The sequence below is a fragment of the Cavia porcellus genome, unplaced genomic scaffold (assembly GCF_034190915.1).
Source record: "Cavia porcellus strain 051 isolate PalLab524CR breed Dunkin Hartley unplaced genomic scaffold, mCavPor4.1 scaffold_26, whole genome shotgun sequence".
NCBI classification, from domain to species: Eukaryota; Metazoa; Chordata; class Mammalia; order Rodentia; family Caviidae; genus Cavia; species Cavia porcellus.
Genome location: NW_026947509.1, coordinates 49,808,107 through 49,822,233, shown reverse-complemented (window position 1 = coordinate 49,822,233; position 14,127 = coordinate 49,808,107). Strand labels below are relative to the sequence as shown.

The 14,127-nt window shown below is 33.1% G+C and overlaps 1 protein-coding gene and 1 pseudogene across 5 annotated transcripts in view; both read left to right on the top strand.

Annotated features, from left to right (window-relative positions):
• Erbb4 (erb-b2 receptor tyrosine kinase 4) overlaps nt 1-14,127 on the top strand; it is a 1,018,041-nt gene that overhangs the window by 17,003 nt on the left and 986,911 nt on the right. The gene's annotated exons all lie outside the window — the stretch shown is intronic.
• Nucleotides 1-14,127, top strand: part of LOC134473312 (elongation factor 1-alpha 1-like) — a 28,684-nt pseudogene extending 14,557 nt beyond the window's left edge.

Genomic DNA, 14,127 nt, shown 5'->3' with positions numbered 1-14,127 from the left:
TGTTCTGAGATGATAAATGTCCTTTTCAAACGTTGGCTTTTTTCATTGCTGTCAGTCACGTGACTGTGAATGCTAAAAGGTAGTGCATTTAAACCTGCAGGACATGCAACCTTTGTGCTCATCACTGTTAATTCTGTTATGTATGTTGTCCTACTGCTGTGATATTTAGGGCTGTTTAAAAGCCAGATATACAGTCTCATAAATTTAAAGTTACAAAATGTTAACTATGAGGACATGGATTTTCTGTTTGAATAATTTGCACTTGAGTTTGTGCGCTCTGTGAGTGTGTTTGCAAACAGGAGATGCAGTGATTATAGAATACCTACACACCTGTACTAGCATGACACTCGAAGAGGACCACCTAGGGGAAAATTTGGCTCTCTCAAAGGGACACTTTTCTCAAACTGTTTTTTCCTTCATACTGGTTTTATAGTTTTGGTATTTGAAAAAAAAAAGCATAGAGAGACAGTTTTGTTTTGAGGATTTATGTTTACAGGGCCAACTCGAATCCTTCATCCTTTCTTCCTCTTGTTTTTTAGTGCCTTCAAGAGAAAATAGTTTTTAATGAAATTCATGGCATAACTTTTTATGTTACATTTTACAAGCATTTAAAGTTTTCAAGATGTTCTCCAATTAATATAATGTATGACAGTGTATTTTTGGAAAAATTTGAGCATATTAGAACTCCAGGTATTTTTGGAAAACCTGTGTGATAGAAGAATCCTCAGGATTTATTATTATGCTTCTTACTTATTTAGATAGGAAAGGAATCAGATAAAGACTGTGTAGCATCTTTTTGCTCACAGAGTTATGTCATGGTACTCACTTGTTGAACTTAATAGCTTACATGCTTAGAAATACCAAGAGTATTACTAATGGGAAAGGCAATTACAATTCTTCCAAGGGTGACTGCTTTTTTACAAAGCCTCACACTCCCTTCTGTCTGCAGCCAATGAATTAGGCAAAAAAGTTATTTTCTCTGTATACCAATGGAGAAACAGCAAGGATGCTTCTTTGGCAGAAACTAATCCAAAAAAATGTAGCCTATTGTCTTTAGGCAGAGAGGTAGGTGAAGATTTTGTGCATAAGCGCTGACACATGTTGTTATCTTATTCAGCTGACAGGTGGTGCTCCAGAGCAGTACGGCCCTGGGGACCTGTGATTAGATTTCCATCAGAGTTTCTGGTTAAACCAGGAGCTGATCCCTTAAAATGAGCACCTTTTACTGTAACAATTGAATTGTTAAAAGTTTTAGATGTGAGGAAAGTAACCAAGTGAAACAGCTCTTACATGCTGACATCTTCTTAAATTTCAAATGTGATTTAGTTGCAGTTGTCAACCTTGATTGACTGAACAAGTAACTTGAACAAGTTTATTTAAGAGTATTAAGTATCATTTAAGTCAGTTTCATTAATATTCCTCTGTCAATTTTATTTTTTGTTACCGTCATTTTTTTAACATTAAAAACTTTAGACAATAAAGTGTTAACTACATATGTTGACAGAAATATTTACAATATATTATTCAAATTGGATGTATAAGTAGGCAATGTCTACTGATACATCATAGGATGTCTTGATTGTTTTAAATGAAGATATGATGAACAGACTGGGCTCTGAATACATTCCATAAATGGTAATAGTTGCAATTATAGTAACCTTTCATCGAGTTTTTGGTGGTATAATTTGGATTATTCCTGTTCTGTGACAAAGGTGGCGAAGTAAACAAGATTAATGGATATTTCAGTTTGAGTTTAACGATACACAGTATGCCTAGTGATGAGACCTGCAGGCTACTGAACATGTTAAGCTGGACTTCTGGAGACCCAGTGACCGACACAGCATTCGGCCTGTCTTTCTTTCCTTTATCTCACTTCATGCTGACTTTTGTTCTGGAACAGATTCTGTTGGCCTCCACTTTTGAGTGATTTTCAGTGTATCAGTGAATCGGGAACCAACTCATTCTCTCTTACAAAACAATCATAATTTTTCACTGCCAGTCAATATTTTACTTAGCCAGTTTAGAGAATTTCTTTCAATGCTTTCGGCAAGGCTATGCATTTGTTACTAATTTTGTCCTCATTTAAAACATTATTGTAATTTCAGAGTATAGTGGTATTTGTTAGAGTTCTTTGCCCTTACAAATTAACACTTTGCCCTAATCTTTACTACCTACCAGCAAAGTTATTTTTTTCTTGTCTACTTATACATTTTGAGGATTTGGCCATGATTCTACTTGTCACTGATTTTCTGTGCACAGTGGTTTGATTGATAAGCATACTACTCTGCACAGAGCCCTTTGAATTTTTAAATTTTATTTCCTCTCAAGACAGGATTCTGCTTACCACAGAGGGTAGTTTGGGCATAATCCCCACAGCAGGGAAAACAGATACCAGGCTTCAGTTGTATAATGTTGTCTCAGTGGTATCTAACATTCAAACCTGAAAACAAAAAAGAAAGGTCTTCATGCTTTCGCTGTATGTATTCAGTATTTATGGTAGCTTAAAAATGCTTGAATACTATTGGGAACAAAATATTACAGCTTTATTATCACCAAGACCATGATAGGCATCAATGTATTCTTGATAAAAAATGACAATTTGCAGTTTTTCGGAAAGTTTTGGGAAGTTGTATATATTGTTTCAGTAGATTTATATGACATAAAACTTTTAACTCAGTTCCTAGCATGTTTCTTTAGTGTTAAGCTTTTAAAATTATTTCAATTAAATAGCATTTGTTGTACTCATTTTAAAATGCAGGAATAAATTATACTACTTCTAACTTAAGGCTAATAGGTTTCTCAGGATTTATTTGCACTTTGAGAAATACGGTTTAGATTTTACAAGTTTTCCATTCCTTGAGCAGTCGTCCTGACTAGGAGCACAAGTGCATGCGGTTCTGGGGACACACCAGATAGCAGCACTGGTAGTTCCAAGTAAGTTTGTTTTCCAGCGAGATGATGGAACAGCTGCCGCTTTTGACTGTGATACTTATTTGGAGCAGTCCCAGGACTTGTGAAAGAAATCTTCTCTGTGATTATTGCCTGACACGCAACTATTTATCCTAAGACCTTACATTAACCCTCTCCACTTTCCCAGCATTCCTTTCTCCAGCAGGAGTTAGTTGTGGAGGAAGAAGCTGTGCTAGCTGGTATGACCTCAGCCCTACCCTTCACTGCAGCGTGGCCAGATCTCCCTCTCCTTCCAGTCCTTCAGCTATGAACAAGTACACTTCATAACTTGAGCTGTCTCTTTCTAAATACTTGGAAATATTTAAGAATAAGTGGATGGCCAAAGTTATCCTTTATAACAAAATTCAACATTGTACCTAGCAGGTGGTTAGGGTGCCGTAAGTGGTTTATTTTTACACAAATATTTTGATTAGCAATTTCACGCATCACTGCAATTCTTTTCACCTGTTTTGTTATGCTCTGTAGTTTTTTACAAGTATGCAAATGTCGAAGTATGTTTAATAGCCCTGATGTGATTTAAATGTCCAGCTTCTCCCTAAGATTTTTAGATGGGTCTTGGGAAATTCTGAGATGTGATTATATAACTTGTAATTGAAAATTAACATTAATTCTTGGATATAATTTTCAGTGAGAGCATTATGCAGAACTAATTGCTGCTATACTTATGATTGAGATCTGAGACAATGATTAGAATTATGTTTTCTAAGATTATTTTTCTATGCATGGACTCTCTTTTACCTTGAACACTGCCGATTCAGGTGTCTAAAAATCAGGTTCTTAGCAGTTAATTTATTGGTGATTTATCATGAGATAGAAGTGATCTATGATATTTTCACAGGAAACTGTGAATTACACAGGTGGGGACAGTGATATTCCTAGATACTCCAGTTAATGTACTTCAGAGTTTTCTAAATCATGTCTGTGTATAATTAATGTATTTTTATAGATTGAAAATTGATGTACCTCTACTCTGTAGGGTGTTATGTTTTCTTTTGTATAGTGTATGATGTTCTAATTCTTATAATAACAGGGTTGTTCAGTTTGCCAGCAGGAGGCCCCTCAAAGCAAGATGATGCTTCTCGGTTGGCAGATTTCTGTATAAATAAATAACACTCCTCCACACATTCCTTTCAGACACCCAAGTAAGTGAGATAATGCTATATAACTTTTTAAATTTAAAAACTAGCTGTATTATGTCAGTGACCTGTAATAAATAGCACCATGAGCAGAAGTGACAGCCTCATTCACCTTGCATCCATGCAGAAATAACAGAGCTGTATTGCCATGGCTGGAAGGAGAAGAAGAAAGAAGTGAATGAAAGAAGGGAACTGACCTTGGATTGTAGTCGCTCTCGTACTGACAAGGGGGAGTTTACACTGACTATTTTTAATGCCTGGAATTTACCACTCAGCATATTGCAAATAACTCCTTCTTACGCTGGGCATCGGGATAATGATGATAATGATGTCATTGATGATAATGATGTAATGAGAATATAGTAAACGATCTTTTGCCATTTTTCTGAATCTTGTGTATTTTTTTTTAACGTCTCATCAATTGGCAAAATATACTGAAAATTTCTTACTGAGTGAATGTAGTGACAGGGATTACAAATAGTGCTGGGACACAGATGGCAATGTGTATTTAAACATTTCTAATTCATGATGGAACAGGATACTCATATGTCACCTTTCGCCTTCTCTAAATAATGTTTTAATTTTAAACACTAAAATGTTTAATATGAAAAGGAAAATTAAGCTATAGAACAAACTAAAGCTAAAGCTTATAATTTTTTCTCAAAGAAAACACTTTTGCTAATTAAAAATATCAATTCTGGTTCAAAATATTTATTCTAAGACTTTCAACACATGTATGGAGAGTGTGGAAAAGTGTATAGTACTTGTGGACTTGAAAGCCTTTATTGGGCTTAAAAGGAAAGCCTTTATATCTCATTGGAATTTGTGGAATTCATGCAAACATAGTTCAATGGAATTCTGTCCATTGCATTTATTTATGCATTCTGCCTCGCTGTTCATTTGTCCAACATTGAAGAAACCTTGTATAGCAGTGACACCAGTACACCTGAAGTACAAAATCCAAGACTGGTGGGCCCTTGCTTTATTAGTCAAATTATTTCAATCTCTATTATAGGATTTAATGTATTTGCCGTTTGTTGAAGAACACCAAAAACAATATTTAAAATTTCAGGAGCCTCTGGATGATTGTTGAAAAATAAACATTAAATTTACCACAATATAGTAAAAATAGAGATTACTTTGTATGACTATAATTATGCCCTAAAATGATCTGTTTTTAATATTTTTATGGAAATATTTGCTGAAAGAATTCTTAAAATAATCTCTCCTAATTATTTTATAGAACCCAAGTTTAAGACTCAAGTGATTTACCTAATAGGTGGCAATCAATGGCGGGGCCTGGAACTGCTGGCTTTTGACATTTTTCTATTTTCCAGGCAAAGACTCCATAAAAGTGGAGAAGAAATACATCACTATATGGTTCTTGCATTCCATCTTTTGAAATTTGTAACTGCTGACTTTTATATCATTATTAAAATATTGAATTTATTTTAGAGAAATCAAATGTATATATGGAAAAGTAGATACAATATTATCTGTTATTCCTTCACTTAGAAATAAGCACTACATTTGGTATAAGGTTTTCATTTTAATTTGATGACTGTCCATTTGTTTTGGTACTTTATGTATGCATATGGTATATGCATATGTATATGAAACAGTTAAAATTTAGTCAAACTATTTTCTCATTCAAGTACTAAAACTGTTTTAAAGGCTCCAAAATGTGTGCATTTGTAAACTAGTTATAAATAAAGACTTGTATATAAAAAATAACAACGCTTTACACTAATAACATTTGGTGAGTTAACACCTTCTCGATGTGCCTGTGTGTCTTTGTGTCTGTAGTGAGTTTTACAAAAGTGATATCCTATATTCCATTGTTTTATAACTAGATTTTATATTTATTTTATAACTTGAAGATATTTTCACTTTTGAAATTTTTATCTCACTGATATATTCAGTAGTGCAAGTGTTTTATTCCTTGGAAACTTTACTAAATTCCCTTATGTTGACCTCTGTGTTTTTGGCTGTTTCTTTTGCCTCACTTTTAATTGCTATCTTATTTCTAAAAGCCCCAGAGAATTTTCTTTACATAAATCCTTGTATATAACTGTGATTATTCAGAATAAATTTTTGCACAGTCAAAAAGTAAGAAAGAATTAAACTTATTTCATTATCCTGAAAAAAGTTTGGAAAAATTTATTCATTTCCTTGCTATTAAACTATTCTTTAAAAATATTTTTAATTTAGTAGGTTTCCTAAATGTCAATATGTCAGCAGTTTGAATACTAACACCACTTTTCCTTTTTATGAATTTTTCATCATTAGGTGAAAATCTTACACAAGATATTGTCCAGGTAACTGTCTTAAGAATTTTGTGTTAAGTGAATTGTGTGTTGTGTAATTAGTTGTTTTTTAAAATTTTACTGTAATATTTAAAATGGTTTTATACTACTTCTGAATATCTTAAATTTTTAGTTTCTATTAAAAAGGTATTCATAAGTCCTCAGTTTATAGTTTTAAAAACTGTCATACAGAAATAAATACAACAGTTTCTTTTTAACTTGTTATTATAAATTGTTTAACTTAAATGTTTGCTTATTCTGGGTACTATAAACCAGTTAGATTAAGAAGAAATCTTTTAACTCTTTAGAGTCATCTCTTATAGGAATGCTAAATTTAGTTATTTAGTAATCAAACATGGAATACCTAATTTCCATCAGACACTAAGTAATGATCAATAGATATTTGAAATGTTTATGCACCATTTAATACTTTTTATACAAAAGAAAACTGTATCTTCAGTGTGGTGTTTAAACCTGAGCTATGTGCTCACATATTCAAAAGCATTTTGCTTTTCTTTTCTTCATAGAGGCTCAGATGTTGGTACATATAAAGCAACGGTTTTTCTCCTCCTGTATCATTTTCTGCTGTAGAAAACAGTGAATGTCCATTAATATGTCTTGAAATTAAGTACTGTGTGATCCTTTCAAATATTCCCAGTCTTTACCTCCTATACTGAATGTTGTTAATCTTACAAAGTTCTCAAAATATTTGCAATATTGCTTCCTTGTCACCAAAGCCGTGTTACTTTTTTACCTAGTCTATGGATTTTTTCCCTTTTGTATCACTGTAATAATAATTATTTTAACACACATGGAATTGGTACTTATTTCATATAAGACAGCTAATGCATTTGAGTAGTGCTAAAAATTATTTAAACATGCAATATTTAAATAACGTGAAACTTGGCTGTATACATCATTATTTTGAAGGACTTTACTTTCCTTGGGACAAATACAATCATTAACATTATACCTTTAATAGTAGGGATATAATATCATTTTACAGAGATATCAGGTATTTTGTTTGCAGAAACATGCCAAAATTCTAGGAATTTTGCAGAAACATGTCAGAAGTTCTTTTAGGAATTTTTGTCGCAATGCAAAATAGTGTTGCTTTTAAAGCAGTATACCAGTACGGTTATCAGTGATAATGAGCCAATATGTATTTAAGTAAAAGGACAGGGAAAAAGATGGAAAAAAGGCTATATTAACTTCTCACCTTTAGAAGTTGTTTTTCTTTTTTTTCTTTTTTCTTTTTTTTTTTTTTTTTTTTTTGTGGTACTGGGGATTGAATTCATGACCTTGCGCTTGCCAGGCAGGTGCTTATGCCACTGAGCAAAATCTCCAGCCCATGTTTTTATTTTCTTATAAAATTAGTTGTCTTGGACCTCTCTGAGACTATCAACTAAGATGAAATAGCAATAATAATAATGATAGCAGCAGCAGTAGGAGAAGCACGTGGAAATGGTCTCTGTTCTATAGTGTAGCAACTAATGCATGAATTCCAGCTCCATACACATGAGTTCAGCTTCTATATTTGGAACTCACTAGCTGTATACTCTTGGGAAAGTTAATTTACTACTTCATGCCTGCCTCAGTATCCTCATGTTTCAAATGGAGGAAATGCTGTTCTGCAGTCTGTTTTTTGTTCATTATGTGAGAAAATTCTCATAAGGTACTAAGACATTTGGCTCCTGATACGTACTTGTGAAATGTTACTATAAATTATGTGAAAGTGATACCTTTTAATGCTCATTTTGATTACAATTTAAGAGCATTGTCTTTAGTTTTCTACTTTGGAGTGCATAATACACAAAGTAAAAACTATTTCATTTTCTTTGCTATACATTTTTTGAGTGACTACTTTTGTACCAGGAAATGTATCAGCAATAATGTCAGAGAACCTAGTGAGGAAGGCAGATGCAAAGTTAGATAATTTTTTAATTTTGCAGTGATGGTAAATAATAAGATGCTCTGATGTGGAAAAGAGAGGAATTTATCCTAATGAGAAGTTGAAAGAATTTTCTAGGGAGGTAGTTTCTGGAATGAGTCATGAAGATGAATATGAATTAGATGAAGAATGGTTAGGAAAGCATTCTATAAAGGGGAACGTGCAACATGGATTAAAAAAAGTATAGAAAGTACCGTGAGCCCTTAATTTATGTTGATTAAAGCATAGATTCGTCAAGAAGAGGCAAAGGATGGAACTAAAATGTAGAAACAGGTTACAAGAACTTTTATGTTTGGTTGTTTTTTTTTCCCCTTTCTTCCTTGAAATAGTCAGTGGTATGCAGACTTGATTTGCAGATTTTATCATCTGACAAATATGTGTGTGTGTTATAATCAGAATACTTGATTCACTCTTTACACAAGGTAGTACTTAATAGCCCTTGAAAAATTGACATAGTGGTGTATGTGGAATAAAATGTTAAAGTGTCCAGAAGAACACTTTATAACCAGAAATTTGAAGAGAGCATTAAATTTAGGTCATACATAGTTCTTGGAAAGTTAGGGGACTTTGACTGTAAAGGAAAAATGAGAAAGGATGAGAAATCGAAACCGTATGTTTTGTAGTATACATATATCAGGTTTGGTGTCGGATACTTTTGCATGAATTGTGTACATAGTTCTGAAAATACAGTCTGTTAAAATATCCAATCATATCTGTATTTGTATGCATTGCTATATGTATATTTTAATATCTATATCTGTTTTTCAAGACAGAAGCTGACACTCAGATGTGAAGTATTTATATAAAGAGTTGTAAAGATACCAAGTAAGAGGATTTATGTCAAATTTCCTTAGACCCCTAAGCCTTAGGGTAGACAGTGTGGGGATATTTCAACAGTTATTTCTTTTACTTCTTCCTTACTAGGAGAGTAAAGTTCAGTTCAGTTGACCCCAATCATTGGGGAAATAGTCATATGTGCTCTAAACCAATTATTGTGAGTTCCTTTCCTATACCCATGCCCAGTTTGGTCATGAGAATGGGACTGAGTCCTGGGCTGGGGAAGGCTAGGCCTGCTGGGCACCAAGAGAAAGCTGTCCTCCCTAATGAAAAGCAGCAGGCAGGTGACACACTCTCTGGTTTTCACAAAGCGTCATCACTTCTGCCTGTGTAGGACTGTGGCAGCCTGTCTTCAGTCCTGTGTGTGGACCTCAATTACATCCCCAAAAGCAAGCGTGATCCATTCTCAGGATAGTACTTAATAACCCTTAAAAAATTGACATAGTGGAGTGTGTGGAATGAAATATTAAAATGTCAAAGAAAACACTTTACAACCAGAAATTTGAAGACAGCATTGAATTTAGGTGATAATTTTTGAAAAATTACGCGACTTTGACTGTAGAAAGAGAGAAATGAGAAGGAATGGCTTTGCTGAACTTCTCCACCAACCTCGCAATATGTCTATCTCTAGACTTTGTATATTCAAAAAAATAAATTCCCTATTTTAAGGCATGTCTGTAGCCAAACTATTTTAACTGATATGAACTGTAAATGTTCAATCACAATATTCTAATGTGTTCAGCAAATAGCAGGTTCATTTAAATATTTCTTCTCATTGTAAACTGACTCTTCATCGTGGTCACTAGGATGAAACAAGTGGATTTGAAACAACACCCACCACCATCCCTGAGGATCTGTAGGGAGTTCCCAGTCTCTGTTATACAGGCAATATACTTTCATCACACTGTACATTTTTTAATAAATCTTATAATTAAAACAAAAATTAGACAGATAGGTGGCTCTTCCCTGGGGTGTCTTAAAATGTTCATTTCCTGAAAACCAGGCCTAAATTTTAAATCAAGTTCCTTGATTCCCATAAAATCTCTGTGGTTAAACTAGAAGATACTTTGTTTCTTCAAAATTTTTGCCTTTGGAAGCAGATGATGAAATGTTTTATCAGCTTTCAGTAGAAAAGCTGTGTTATTTGCAGAAGGTCTGAAATAGCTCAAGAAGAGACAAAAAAATTAAAACAAAAATGATATCTTTGGTTCCACGTATCTATTTTGTGTCAAACTTTCGAGTTATTTACAGGTAAAAGCATTTGTTTGGGGAAAGATTTAACTTCTTCCTCCTTCCTAAAAGTAAAGCTCCTGCCATACTCAAGAGATCAGACCAGTGATTTAGTCACAAATTATTACATTACATTTTTAGGAATAATATTTTTGTGTTAGTATTTCTGTAATGATTTCATTGGCTATACATTGAATACTCCTGGAAACAATCATGTCATTTGATACTTCTATGAGGAAATTAGCTTTTTTTTTCAATATTCTGTTTGTTAATGAGCCTTAGAACTATAGAATTAGCATTATTTTTCCTATTTTCCCATGTAGAGATTTGATTGGTGGAAGATGAATTAAGTGCCCTGCAATATTAACAAATAATCCTGCATAAAATGTTGAAGATTGTCCTGACTTTAGGCTTTTCAACCAGTTAGGGACAGTGTACAAACTGAAACACACTGCTTTCTTAGCTGTTGGCATTATGTGATGATCTGTTAAGGAGTTTTGTAGCCAGATAACTCATTTTGTTCCTGCCATGCCATAATATTGTATTTAAAATTACTTACTCTCTCCTGTAACTTATTATAGTATTAGACCATGGAAAGTTCTTTGAACAAATCCTATTTAAGACTTAATATAGTGAGAGAGGAGGTGACAGGTTCACTCAGATCTTAGTATGCAAAACATGAAAAACTACTTGACCTGCCTTTGGAAATTTCTCTTCTTCACCTTGTCAAACCAGTTTATTACTGATATAGTTTAAATAAGCTCGTAGGCTTCTGTACACTTTAGTTTCATTTATATTACACAACAGTCATATTGGAAGTTACCCAATTTTATTGTTGAATTAACTCATTAAATGGGAGTAGTTGTGTAATCATGTTACCCGTAGGTAAATACTTACATTTCTGTGTTACATCTATTAATGTAGTGTTCTAGAGATAGCTCTCTCTATAAGTATATACACTGAGAGTAATGCAAACTGAAATAGCTGTGAATCTCTTTTCAATCTTGGTAATTGATAAATGTTTGGTGTTTTATAACAAAATATTAGAACATTTCATTGTTAAGTTTTGTTAAATAAAGTTATCTAAAAACTGTACATTTAGTGTACTATTTTTAAGGATCAGATAAACTCTAAACAAAACCCATATCTCATTGAATAATAGGTAGAAAATAACTCACGATATGCTCAACGCATTCTTATATACCCTGTAACTAACAAGTCATATTAGTAACAATAAGTGTTTTCACTGTAGTTTCTGAAGCACGATACCAGACCAGGATCTATGATAAATCATAATACTCAGGATTTCATTTAAGTCTGAATAATGCTCTAAGGGAGGCAGAATTGAAACTTATGTTTGTCTAACTCCCAAGTTAAGTATGATTTTTCTCATTTGGTTCCTCTTTAGAATATGGAACATAAACTTAAAGTGAATTATTCGCAGTTAGTTTTAATCAGAGTGATTTCTGATGAGGGATCATGATCAATGGGCACTACATATTTTTTGTATAAAATTAAAAATAATTTTTGTGTAAAATGAAAGAAATATAATAATTCAGAACTTGAAGTTTTTCAGAAACTCTGGCTAGACTAAGAACTGCATAATAATTGATAGTAATTGACAGGTGATGAAAAATTCTCTAATAGCATTCTTGCTATCTATACTATGTATAGGATTTTTACTTGTTTAGTAGGCAAATAACTTTATGTCTTTAAATGTTGTACTTACGTCTTTAAATGTGTACTTAAATGTATAGAAATTTGGGTGAGAAATGAGAATTTAAAAAAAATTAATTTCTAAAATAATGGACTCACACAGTGTTATCCCTAAATTATAGAAGTGCAAAACCCCATATGAAATTTATGTATTTTTTCCTTGTATAATATTTCATCGTTTTATAATTGTAAAGGTAATAAAGTCTGATTTTAATATAACAATGGGTGTTTAGCTTGGAACTTGATTTTACCCTAATTCTTGCTAATAAGTAGCCTATTGTGTCATATTTGGCATTAAATGATAGGAGACTGGAGTCAGAAACAAAGAACTTTACTGTTCGTGTGTAGCAAGTAGGATAAGCATGCTTTTATTAATTGTTCCTCTACCCAGGATCCATAAAATGATGCAGAAGTCCCAGATGAAACCTGCTTCTGTGCTGAGTTGTATTATAGAGGAGAAACGTGCTTTTGGGGGTGTCCACTGTTCTTATAGCCATCAGCACATAGGCCTGCCCTTTGCCAGTGCAGGAGACATTATCTCATCTCTTGTAGTTTCAGAACTACAAACACAACTTTGAGAAAGAGTGTAGGTAAGGTGACCTCCCATACTTGGCACCATCGGCAAGATATGAAGGAGCACAAGAGACTTCCTGGAAGATTGTCTCTCCCAAAAGGACTTTCCAACTTTCTAACGTTTCCTTGCTTTCAAGGAATTTGTACATACGGAACCTCATTTATGTTCATTTGATATTTAATAGTCACTTGCTATCTTCAAGTATAGGAAACAAGTAGTTTTAAGTTGATTAGGTAAAATTATCCTGCAATGAATATTTTACAATCTTTTCAACAATATATGAGCATTTCTGTTATTTTAGATATAATCACAAAAAGCCTATAGTGCCATATAGGTGCTATATATATCTTTTTTATATAGCTTTTGGATTCACATATCATACCTGACAACCAAAATACAAAAGTAGCTATCATATGTGCTTGGATATTTGTACGTACATCATTAATTCTCATCCCTATTGTATTTGCTGTTCAAATGGCTTGGTAAGAGGATTGTGCTCTAAGACAGTCATAAAACATGATTATTGTCTGAATCTGAAATGTCCCCTCCAAATCTCATGTATTCAGAGATGGGGCTTTGGAAGCTGTTTGGATCAAGAGGGCACTCTATCAACAGTGGATTCATCTACTGATGAGATCACAGCTTACTTGCTGTTAAGAGGTGTGGTCTTTTCAGAGGTGGTTCACCTTTTTAGAGGGAGTCCAGGTGGAAGGATATATTTTTGTTTCTAGCCCTTCTCTCTCTCTGGTTCCTTGATGCCATGGGCCCGTCTGCCATACTGTTTCTTGTCTTGGAACTGGCCAACCATGGACTAAATCCACTTAAAAATGATTCAGCTGAAGAAGGTTATTTCATTCTATAAGCTTTAGTTTAGACTATGAATCCACAATTTTACTCATGATTTTGATGTATCTATATATGGGTAATCTATATAGATGTAATTGGGTTTATTTCCTCTTTTATTTATTTTCTATCTGGATCATCTATCCTTTATTATTTTCTTCAATTCTGCTTTCCTTGAGATTAATGAAAAAACATTTTTACTAAATTCTCTCTGTAGGTTTTTCCAATACATCCTTTTGTATTATTAATAGTTGCTGTATATATTAATATACATACATATATGTTCAGTTAATTTCAATACAGATTATCTGTACATTTATTTCAAGGAATACTAACCTAGTGGGAAGAAGTATTTCTTTGTTATTCCTTTAAATTAAGGAATTATCCCTAAAAGAAGAATTCCTGAAAAAAAAAGAACAGTTTTATTTTTGAAAGTGGTGAATAATATCTAAAAATAAGAACATACTAGTGACCTATCACTTACTTTTATGACGTCCTATATGTGAGGACCCTCACTATTATTAAAGTTCTGTGGGATTGGAAATCAAAGGTCTAAAAATATCT